The sequence below is a fragment of the Microtus oregoni genome, unplaced genomic scaffold (genome assembly GCF_018167655.1).
Source record: "Microtus oregoni isolate MIOR12 unplaced genomic scaffold, Mior012 000012F_ref0000307, whole genome shotgun sequence".
In the NCBI taxonomy this organism is placed as follows: domain Eukaryota; kingdom Metazoa; phylum Chordata; class Mammalia; order Rodentia; family Cricetidae; genus Microtus; species Microtus oregoni.
The window spans coordinates 24,648,222-24,660,242 of record NW_024543071.1 but is presented as its reverse complement, the minus strand read 5'-3'; the positions used below and the strand labels follow the sequence as shown (position 1 = coordinate 24,660,242).

The 12,021-nt window shown below is 44.9% G+C and overlaps 1 protein-coding gene and 1 non-coding gene across 3 annotated transcripts in view; one reads left to right on the top strand and one right to left on the bottom strand.

The window, feature by feature from the left end:
• Window positions 1-12,021, top strand: part of Pcgf5 (polycomb group ring finger 5) — a 121,716-nt gene that overhangs the window by 14,676 nt on the left and 95,019 nt on the right. The window lies entirely within an intron of this gene.
• On the bottom strand, window positions 4,672-4,776 carry LOC121454824. The gene has a single exon (XR_005975341.1). It is a non-coding gene; the product is annotated as a U6 spliceosomal RNA (small nuclear RNA).

Below are 12,021 nucleotides of genomic sequence, written 5' to 3'. Positions count from 1 at the left end.
GTCTGACTTTGGGGAAGAGGCTTCCATGAATTTCCAAGTAAAAACAAAGCTGCTGGGCAGCCTGCCTTAGTGTACAATGCCCTTCAGAGGGGCTTGCTATCTCCAAGGGCTTATCAATTAGGAAAAGCTGTCAAATGAGGTTGGTGGAAGGCAGTTACAAATGGCTCTATAAGAAAGTGAAAATGGCTCAGCACATGGCATTAGGAAGGTCCCAATGGTGCCAATCACTGCTGAGCCAGTAAAATATAAGGCCGTGAGGAGTGGTGCACTTTTTAATCCCAGCATGCCTTCAATCCCAGCACTCGGGAGGCAGAGGGAAGAAGGACCTGGATTTCAGAATTCAAGGCCAGCCTAGTCTAAGCAGAGAGTTCCGGAACAGCCAAGGCTACATATTGAGACCTTTTCTCAAAAAACTAAAAGAGGTTTAGTTTTAGAAAACAAAACAAAAAGTCTATACAGCTGCAATATAATAGAATTTCCTTCCCTAAATTGTAATTTAAAGAAGCTAGTCACTTTTTATTCCTTGATCCAGCTTAGGGTTAGCAAGTGTTTTGAGGGGTTGAATGTCTGCTTTATAAGGCTCTTCACCCCTTTCTCCCCACACCTTCCCCTGCTATCTGTAGAGTTAAAAGCCCTTCAGCTAGTGTTTGTGTTGTGGATTGTAGGAACATAAGGACGTGTCTGGAAGTGCAGTACCTCACTTTCGCTTATATTCAAATAGTAAGAATGAATTACACGGTTATACCTACAGGCAATATTCAGAATTTTTAACAACCAACTGGTAGCCAGGCCACTGACAAGTCGGAACAGGGACCTGCTGTAGGATAAAGGCAAGCTGTGAAGGCTGTCCCTGCTGCAGCACGTGTTAACCCTTTGTTTGCTGAATTGTGCGGACCGGTGGGCTGGAGGTCAAAGCCCCAGCTACCATCAGCTGTTCTGGAAGTATGGGAATGACAATTGGTGCAGCTTTTTCAAGATACATGAATCAAATGCTGACCCTGGCTGCACCTGACTCCAGAAAAGACTGACTATTACAGATGATCAGGAGGGGACAAGCTAGCATATACCAAATTTATATTAGTAAAGGTCTAGAATTAGTATATCAATAAATTTTGTTTATTTACATATTGTTAGAAATATAAAATGAATTATCAGAAGAAACTTAAAAAGTTTATATTGAGTTTGCCTTTGGGATTGAGTGAGAAGTTAGGATACTGCTATTTTTTTTTTATTTTAAACTCGATAGCACACTTTGAATTTCCGTGGGCTAGTATAGTAAAAACTAAAATCAGTAAGAAAAAAGGTAATGAAGTGATCAAAAGGGATTGGAGATTGACCTGGATCCAAAGCTCTAGAAATGTGTATGTTCAAAGATAAGACATACATTTGCTTTGAAGTACAATCCTCTGCCCCAGCACTGATTCCGGCACGGCTCATTCCGTCTCAGCACCGTTTTGGATGAGCTTTTACACACTTCAGATGCTTCCTAGCCCCGCACTCTTGAGTGTTTGGTTTGGGCGGACCTCGAGGAGCTCCCAGCTTCTCCTTTGCTGTAAGACTAGCTTCTCTACCCAAGGGGTATTTAGACCTCACTGTTTTCCGGAACATCGTACTCGCTCAGCCTGTTCGCATTTTGAATTTGTTCATGGTCATTTTTGCAAAAGCTGCTTACCTTTATCTCAGATTCTCTGTGGAGAAATTTTAGGGCTCAGATTAAGTAAATCTGAACATACTGTGATTGTCTCGTGTCTTTACCTTCCTCTGCTGCACCCTCAAGTTGCCCCCCCAGCTTCGTCTCCATGGTCATGTCTGATATCTCCCAGCTAAGGTCTGCCAGGAACTCAACCAAGAAGAGCAATTCTCGGCTGTAGTTGGCATCACCAGAAGTTTGCCTAGCTAATTAGTTTCACCAAAGGAATTCTAAGAAAGATGAAAATATTCAAGAAAGGGTCGTTAAGAGCTATGGTTTTCCAAGGTTGGAGAGCTTGCTGCATTGGACAGTTGACTAAAGAAATTGTGGGAAAAGCCAGGCGGTGGTGGTGCACGCCTTTGATCCCAGCCCTTGGGCAGTAGAGGCAGGCGGATCACTGAGTTGGAGGCCAGCCTGGTCTACAGAGCGAGTTCCAGGACAGGCTCCAAAGCTACAGAGAAACCCTGTCTCGAAAAACAAAAAACAAAAAAATAAAAAATAAATTTATTTTATTTTATTGGTGTTTTACCTGTATGTATGTCTGTGTGAGAGTGTTGGATCCTGGGGTTGCAGAAAGTTGTGAGCTGCCATGTAGGGCCTGGGATTTGAACCCAGATCCCCTGGAAGAGCAGTCAGTGCCCTTAACCACTGAGCTGTCTCTCCAGCCCCAGAGGAAACTTTTAATGGCAAATTGCAAACAAAAGTTTTCTCCCTCCATGCTTCTTTTCCCTACCGCGAAGGGTGTCAGATGTGTAAGGGACCTGCCAGGCCCAGGTCTGGCTTCTGATACGGTGTCCATACTCAGAGAAAGTCCAGGCTGGTTGCTGAGATTGCCTTACACTTGTACGTACTTAATACGAGTGTGCCAGTGAAGGCTTTAAGGCAGTGGTTCTCCGCCTTCCTAACGCTGCGACCCTTTTAGTCATTTCTCATGGTGTGGTGACCTCAACCATAAAATTATTTTCATTGCTACTTCACTTAATTTTGCTACTGTTATAAATCATAATGTGAATACCTATTTTCCAATGGTCTTAGGTAACCCCCTGTGAAAGGGTCGTTCAACCCACAGGTTGAGAAACACTGCTTTAAGGTGAGAGACTGGCCCTCATACAAGGTTCAGAGTTTGTCCACTTGATACAAGACATGTCTGGGCCAGTGCTTTGCACAGTTGATTGTACACCCCAGTTGCTGGAATGTCATAACATTCTCAAGGGGATTCAGAGTCTATTCCAGGGCCTGCCTACACTTTTGGGGGGTCAGACTACAGTAGAATCAGGGTCTGGTGAGGGTCTGATTCTCGTGGTTGCTCATGGTCACTTTAGAATCATCTGAGGGTCCTTAAAATGACTGGTATCCGATACCTGTCTGTAATGACTGTGATTGAATTGGTCCTGAAGTGTGTACTGATAGATATGAGTCACCTACAGCTGCCTCTGATTTCACACCCACGTGCTAGTAGGACTAAGAGCCCAAGGTGTGGGATCGGCACACCTTTTCTCTGACTCGTGGCTAAAATTCTTTCTGTGTGGATTAACCCGGGAGGCACCTTAGGTAACATTCTAAATACAGTTACTTTGTGGATGTTGTCAACAAAGAAGAGATTCTTCCCAGTCGGAAGGTCCCTGGAGATGAGCTGAGTGCTGTCAGAAGAACACACCCAGGAAGAAAAATGGTCCTTCTTTAAAGTACCCAGACAATGTCCCGTGCCACAGGAAGGAGGTGAAGAGAGACTATGAATGGGTTCTCTCATCTCAGGAGACCCTTTTTCCTCTGTGTCTTTGCACTGAGAGACCAGGCAGACAGTGCACTGGGGTTCTTTAGAAACAGCTATTTCTTTATTCCTTACTGTGTGTTCATGTGTGCACTGGCGAAATTTCCACACTGCTAGAATTCTGGCATTTACGTGTTTCCTTTGCCAATTGTTTAAGAAGCTTTAGAATATTTTCTGTACACTTACTTGCTCCTCTGCCCAAATTTAGTGACTCAAGATGCTGGTAGTACTGCTGCCACTCTCAGGAGCTTCCAGTGCTGCTGACAGAGTGACTTGCTCAAAACCATAGGCCTGGGTTCAGCTGTTTGATTTCTGTTGCAAAAACAATCTTAGAAAAAGAGGAAGTAACTATATTAACATTGTATTAATGACGACTTCTTAAAGAAAGTACACTTCAGCGTTCATGGGTTAACATTGAAAATAATCGTGTTGTTCATAAGTTGGAATTCTTGAGGCCAGCGATGTGGCTCAGCGTGTGAATGTGCGTGCGTACCTCGAGTACGGTGACCAAAGTTTGATTCCCAGAACCCACGGGAGAGAAGGATCAACTCCCTCCCTCATGGTGTCTTCTGAACTCAGCACTTGTGTGTCGTGGTACATGCAAGGCATTCTGCCAGCTCCTGACTAAACCCTTCTGTTCCTGGTGCTCGGACCACCCTGTGAAACACTTTGTCTTTGCTGCCAAAATTCTTTTTTATTATTATTCTATCATATTGTATCCCAACACAGAAGTTTCCCCATCTTCTCCTCCCCCCAATCTCTCTGCTCCCACGTCATCTCTCCCTAGATCTACCCTCCCTCTGTCTCCCCTCTGAAAGAGCAGGCTTCCCAGGGACATCAGCCAAACATGGCATAATACGCGACTATGAGACCAGGCACATACTGTAACGTCAGGGCTGGACAAGGCAACCCAGTAGGAGGAAAAGGGTCCCGTAAGTAGGCAAAAAAAAAAAAAAAAAAAAAAAAAAAAAAAAAAAAAAATTATTTTGGTCAGTTTTAATTCTTGTAATCTTTAAGGAGGAAAGGATCAATAAGCACAATAATCAGAGCTAGTCAACAAAAGGAAGATAAACAGCAGTCAGCATACCGAAGACGGTGCCTGGGAAATATTTAACAAGCTTGTGACTTCATACTTTCAAAAATTAAGACAGCGAAGTTATTTTTCGATCAAGCAAAACATCCGACTGTAAGTTCCTGAAGACAGCTGGAAAGAAATAGGGGACACTTCACAAACTGGCCTGCCGTCCTTGCGCGGGGTCCACGCTAATCTTCTCTCTGTCTTTCCAGTTTTAGTTAGGTGCTGCTGAAGCGAGCTCAGTAGTTCTTTCTTGCAGACTGCTGTTGACAGTTTTCTCCTCTTCCCTTTGCCCCATACTTGGTCCTCTCCCTCCATCCCTCCCCGCTATTGGTGCATTGACTGCACCACAGCTAGGACCCCCCCACACACACTTTTCTCCACTGTGTTGTACATTCAGCAGTAGTTAAGTTGTGAACAACACACAGTTAGCATGTGTAATAAATGTTAGGCAAATGAATGAAAGATTTCCCTGTAAAGTATTGAGAATCTGCACGTGTCTGGTTGGGGTTCAAGATCAATTCCACTTAGAAATATTTAGCTAAAAGTTACATTGATTTGATTTTCATTATGTTTTTCACTACAAAATATAAGCTCATAACGTTCTTTCCAAATAGTCACCAAAATTTTTATTATGTCTTCCCCTACCAAATATAAGTTCATAACATGTTCTTTCCAAATATTCACAGATACATACCTATGCATAAATGTAGATATACCTATATACGAAAGTGGGGGAAGTAAAAACCATCAAAGATTATTCATAAATATTAAGTATCTGAGGTTTAAAAAAAATCTTTAAATAAACTAGAAAAATGCCAGGCAGCAGTGGTGCACACCTTTAATCCCAGCACTCAGGAGTCAGAGGCAGGCAGATCTCTAAGGTTGAGGCCAGCCTGGTCTCCGGAGTGAGTTTCGGGACAGTCATGGCTACACAGAGAAACCCAGTCTCAGAAAAAAAAAAATAAACAAAACAAGAAATCTTCATTGAGGTCTGCACGATGCGCATGGCTTATCTGCTTTCTTTCATGAAGCCAGATTGGTTGAAAGCAAACAGGCTAAAGCCCTAGACTCAACAGAGCCAGTATGGAACATGCCTGTATTCAAGTTATATTGCAATTCTATCTATAAAAAATACTTGGAGAGTTCTTTGTCAATCATGTGAAAAGCATGGAAATTTTAACCACCGAAACAGTTTTATATAGTTTTCAAATGGGAGCCAGACAGAAACGGACATCTGCCATTTTTTCTGCAGTGTCGTCCTAGCTTCTTCAGGCTGCTATAAGAGAATGTCAGAAACGAGGGGGCTTAACAAACAGCAGAAGTCCATTCTCCACAGTTCAGGGAGGGGGAGCCGAAGATCAAGACACGGGCAGATTGACATGCGGTGAGGGTGGGGCTCTGGTTCTAGCGTGTGCTGTCTTGGCTGTGCCCTTGCATGGCAGGATGGGACTAGTCTGTGGACTCTCTTTGGTAAAGGCGTGGATCCCAGCTGTGTTCTCATGGTGTGAAGCCCTCAGAAGGCCTCACCTTAACAGGGTCACCTTGGAGGTTAGGGCTCCATCGTACGGATTTTAGGGGTGCTGACACTGAGGTCATAAAGTGTAATGACTCCTCATCAGTCCTGTTGAGTGAGGAGCCTTAGGGTGGCTTCCTCCTTAAGCTTTAGTTTCTCCATGTATAAGATAGGGGATTTGGTTCAAATTACTACCATGGTCATTTTGACTCAAGTATGAGTCTGGAAAGTTAGGAAACACAGCCCGTTACCATGGTGAGGTCAGATGATTGGTGGATCCAAAAATACATTATTTTCTCCTTCTCCCTAACAGCAATGCTTTCCCATTGAGTAAGTCACTCTGTGTATATTCCATTAATAAACCAATCTCTTGATTTTTTTTTAAAAGAAAATACCAGCTGCTCAATAGTGAATGGAAGAGCATTGAGAAATACCAAACAAATGAGCTCTTGCCTCTGTGTTAAATATAGATCTGCATTATTGCAATGTTTTTCTTTCCTGTTGTAGGTATTCAGAAGGCACTGGGTGATGATTTGATATATTTGGAAACTATTTCCCATCAACTTCTGCTGCCTTTGTGTTTCTGTGAGAATCTCATTAAAAATATATATGATTTATTCTCTTAAAATATGATTTCCTTTATTTTGGCCTTTCTACAGGCAGCAAGTTTGTGTCTATAAATACAGATTTTTGTCAGGATCCTTGCATTGATGTTCATTTTTCTCCATTAGCATCTAGGTAATCTACTTAGGCAATACCGCATTTGACCCTCTTGGTTTGCTGAAGTGTGGTCTCATCAGTTTGTCCTGGCACACTGATGCCCTCCAAGAGCCACTGTGAAGCTGCAAGGCTCGTGGCCAGGCTCCTTGGGGACTGTCCCCTGTCAAGAACGCTGTTCCTGAAATGAGGCATCCTGACCTAGTTGGGACAAGCACCAGACGGACAGGCAGTCTCACTGTTTGCTAACATACACTCCAGACAGACTCAGCTTTCTGAAGCAGAGATTCAGACCATTAAATGAACATTGCCCAAGGAGACAGCAGAAAGCCAGGTGTGGTGGTGCCCCTCCCATCACTTGGGAGGTGGAGACAGGAGGGTCCAGAGTTCCAGACCAGCCTTAGAGCCAGCCTGGACTGCATGAGACCCGGGGATAAACCAAAACCACAAAACTAATAACTATGATAAAACAAGGAATGGAGATTTGGTTGGTTTTCACTGCTTTATTCTACAGTAGTCTTTTATTGCTGACCAGCTGTGTGAGATGAGAGGGATGCTCTCTTCTGAGCTTCGGTTTATAGGACAGTGGTTCTATAAAGTTTGGGTCTTATTTCTAAAATGCATTTGGTTCTAGAACCCACTTATGGTCACCTCATGTCTGTTGCCTCTACTTTCTCCTCTTTCTTTCCATTCTTTCTAGCTTCATTTAAGCTTGCTGGGGACAAGCTGTGCTTTAAATCTAAGCAGCTTTCCCTTTTTTCTCATGGTTCTTCCTTAAATCAGTGTGGTTCAACTTTTCAGTTTGTAGAGATTTTTAGAAAACATTTATTATGACTGATTTAGTCCATTTATTTTCTAGACATGTTGAGATGAGGTTAACTCAACAACTCGATTTGTTTTGCTTCTATGCTTGGATAATGGTCTGAAAAGAAACCATTATATTTCTTATTGTTATAGAAATTGTAATTAGACACATTTCCCTCATCAGGCATTTCTGTATATCTCTATCAGCGAGAATCAAGCTGATTTGATGCTGTGGACAGCAGTCACAGGATATATCTAGAGAAAAAGTGTTTGTCGTTTACCCATCGTCCCTGCCATCAGCGCAGAATCTGTTCTACTTAGTACGTCCACGCTGTTAAAAGCAAAAGGAAGGCTGGCAACCACGAAGTCCTGCAGAAGTGAGTTAGAAAATAGTCTCCTATAGGGTCACTCCCTCCTTGCAGAAATGCCTGTCGAGCTGTCTGCTAGGTTGTCTTTGGCATGTTGTCATGCAGAACAGACGTTCTTGCTGTACAGAGTTGATTTCTCTGCTATCAGAAAGCAAGGTAGTAAAAGCTGTGGGACTACGAAAACCGGAGCAGAAAAGGAGGGTTCCAGGGGAAATGAGAAGCGGAGAACTTGGCTGTAGTGTAAGTACCTATGAATGGGTTAAATGTCCAGGCTAAACAGACTTTCTGGGTGCAGTCACAGTTAAATATCTTAAAACAGGAGATGTCCCTAAGAGTAGAAGAAAAAACCCACACTGGTTAGTGTATGGAAGTGTTGAGATGTTGGTGAGATTTGATTCCAAATCAGCATAAGGGGACATGGGGAAGCGTACAGAGGACAGGGAACAGCCTCTTTCCCACTCGCTGCCCCCAGGGGCCTAGCAGAGACCAAATCCAGCCAAAAACCAGAAGCAACCAGAAGAAGATGCTTTTGGTGGGCTTCAAAACGGTTCCATTTGAGATTTGAAGCCAAAGGCTCAGCTGATGCTGCACCCAGGCCTGGGACCTACAGGACTGACATAGTAGGTGGTATTGTCTGAGCCTCCTCTTTCTGTGGTGATTTGACATATCAGTAATGGAACACCCACAGAGTCAGAGAGCTGGCAAAGAGAAAACAAGAACAGAGTTCTAAGGTGGTATACCTGGGGGACAGAGGGGCTGCAAGGTGGCCACTGTGGCTGGAATGCAGAAAATACGGGGCCGAGTAGGAAATGAGGTCAGAAAGAAAAAGGGAAGTTAGTGGGGGGGGGCGGAGACCATGAAGGGTTCTGGCTCTTATTCCAGGGGAGCTGTGGGGACATTGCGTGTTTTCATTGCAGAAGCAATGGGCTTGTTTAGCTTTAAAAACAATCTTACTTGGCTGCCCTGAAAAATAGACTCCAGGAGAGAAGCAGGAAGACCAATTAGTAATGACGGCAGGCCTCCCAGGGCAAGGTGGTGGGAAGGGGTCCGGAGTCTAGGTATATTTTAAAGATAGTCCCTTTTCTTTGTGACTTGGATGTGATATATGCACATGGGAGAGAAGCCAAAGATGCCCCTACATGAAGTAGAAGATGGAGTTGCTCTCTGCTCGGATGCAGGCTGAGTGTTGAAGAGTGGAGGTCAGTTGGGACCTACCGAGTCAGAGTTGTGTGTTGGCGGCCCAGCAAGCATGGATGCAAGTGTGGTAGGCAGAACAGCGGCCCGCACGTAGTTCCCATTCTAGTCTCCATAACCTGTGGTAGGCAGAACAGCGGCCCGCACGTAGTTCCCATTCTAGTCTCCATAACCTGTGGAGGTGTCACTTTACCCTCGAGGTGGCAGGTTATCTGGGTCGCCTTTAAAAGCTGAGAACTTTCGCACGGTGGTCAGGAGCTGAGGCAGCTGTGGACGAATGACCGGAAGCACTGTCGCTGACAGAAGATGGAGGAAGGAAGGCATGGGCCTGCCAGTGTGTGTGACCTCTAGCAAGGAGGCATGGCACGGAAGCCCGTTCTCCCCTACATCCTCCAGACCGCCCGACACCTGACCATAAAGCTATAAAATGATAAAATTTAACTTGGGTAATTCACTACAGTAGCCAAAGAAATCCCCCAGAGTAAACAGTGCGACTCTGTAGGAAGAGAGAGTTAGGGGTTTGAAGGCACAGAGGTAGCAGTGGGATCTCCGAGACAGGCTGGAGACAGGAGGCAGATGGAGAAGCATTCCTTATCTGTTCCACTGCTCTGATTAGTCTTATCTAGGCACCTGCTGGCCAGGTGTTCCAGATGGGGTCTTTCAAGACTGTGTGTGTGTGCGCTAGAATGGCTCGGGGGGGGGGGGGGGGGCTTCACCTGGTATTCCATAGGGTGGTGGCCGAGTGAGGCCAGAGCGGGCAGTGTAAGAAGAGGGAGAAGCTGACATGCCGTACTGACAAAGACTGGACCAAGAAAAAGTGTGCCAAGAGATTTGGAGGAGTGAACAGTGCCCAGTATAGAAATTTACTAATTGACAATAAACATGCTAAAATTTGAACAAAACATAACCAGTCCTGCATTACATTATAAAAGATGTTATTTATTTTTTATATGTATTGAATGCTTTACCTGCCTGTTGGTCTGTTTGCCACACTCCTTTAATCTCTAGAGGTTAAAAGAGGACAGCAGAGTCCCCAGAACTGGAGTTAAAGGTTGTTAGAGCCACTACCTACATGCTGGGAACTAAGGCCAGGTCTCCTATGAGAGCAACAAGTGCTGTTAGCCACTGTACCACCCCTCCAGCCCCTGGTCATGCATTCTACCATACAAAGTTTCAATATGGTCAGTTTGTATGGTGTGTGTGTGTGTGTGTGTGTGTGTGTGTGTGTGTGTGTGTGTTGAGTGGCAAATTTCTTACCACTGAGCTGCACCCCAGTCCTTCATAGCTTTGACTTTTTAGGCAAAATATTTCATGCATGTGTATCAAAAAGGAAAACAAAAACTGAGCACCTCTGGTATCATGGAAGCTTGGAGCAGAGTTCCATGCCCCTCCTCGTACTTGGGCCTTCACATTTATTACGCTACCTTATTCCTTGATATCAGTATTTTTCCATGACTCCACTCATGCATAGTTTGGGTTTGGGTTTAGTTTTTGTTTTTGTTGGTTTTTTGTTTGTTTTGTTTTGTTTTGTTTTTTCGAGACAGGGTTTCTCTGTGGACTCACAGAGATCCACTTGCCTCGGCCTCTCAAATGCTGTGATTAAAGACGTGTGCCGTCACCACCCGGCAGTCCCACAAGTTTTAACAGAAGTATTAAAATGTCCTCAGAGGGACCTTCCGTAGTACCCTAACAAAATACTGCACACTGCTGTTGGAACCCAGCTGCCTTCCTTCTAAGCGAAACTCCTTACCTGTGTGCTTAGGGTTTGACTCTGTCCGCAGCTACCTCCCGCCCTCACTCAGACTCAGACTCTCGTCCATATTCTCTCCACACCCTGTGTATCTTAGTGTCCTCTGCCCGTAGACCCCCTCCATGGGGAAGGAGCCAAGTCTATACTTGTGGGCTACACTGGTTTTGAGTATTACTCATTGCTCAGCCCACGCACACTCCCATCGTCTGCTTTTGTTGCCAGCAGCACAGGCAGTCAGTTTCAGGCTAAGGAGCACTGAGGCAGGCGCACGGTCCCTTTGGTAGGTGAGCTGTGGTTGCTCCCTGAAGCCTCCAGCTTCTTGCTTCCCTGTGCAGGATGGGGCGGCACTCCTATGGTTTGATGTAGTTTCTAGGTAAGGGTGGATAAAAGACGGGATTGACCCCAGCGTTCTGGTTATCTGATGCCGTGTGTCAACCCACCCCAAAGCTTAATGACTTCAGACAATGGTGATTCTTTGTTATCTCCTGCCGTTTCTCAAGTCTGGAATTTGGCTGTGTGGCCTGGCCCCGTTCCACATGGTGGTCACAGGGTAAACTCAACAGCTCAGGGCTGGAATTATCTGCAGGCTTGTTGATGTGCCTGGTGCCTGATCAGAGATACCCAGGTTCTTCAGGCTGTTCCTGTCTGTCTGCGGGACCTGTCTCTCATATCGTTTTCCAGGGGCGTCTGCCCAGGCGTGTGGCTGTGGAAAGTGAGATCTCCACAGGCAATGTCAGCGTCACAGCGAGCACTGACGTTTATTGAGGGCTTGTTAACCCCTCGCAGGTGTGATTTATAAGGTAGCCTGCTCTTTACAGTGAGGGGTAGAGAGTCCGTGAGGTTAAATAATGGTTTTAAGTTCACAGTGGGTTTCTGAGTTTGTGATAAAAGGGGCTAATGGTGGAGAGTCAGTGGGAGCCTCGTTTCCAGAAAGAACCACAGCTTTACTGGTGCCTCCATCAGCTTCTTCTGGGCACCCCCCCTCCCCGTCCAGTACAAACACACCCCCCTTTCCCTTCCCTATAGGACCGAAAACCTTCACTTTGTTTGATCACGTTTCAATAATATTTTCCTACTTCTATTTTTTCCATTGAAAATATGTCACTTTTATTATAACTTGAGCCAATGAATTGATC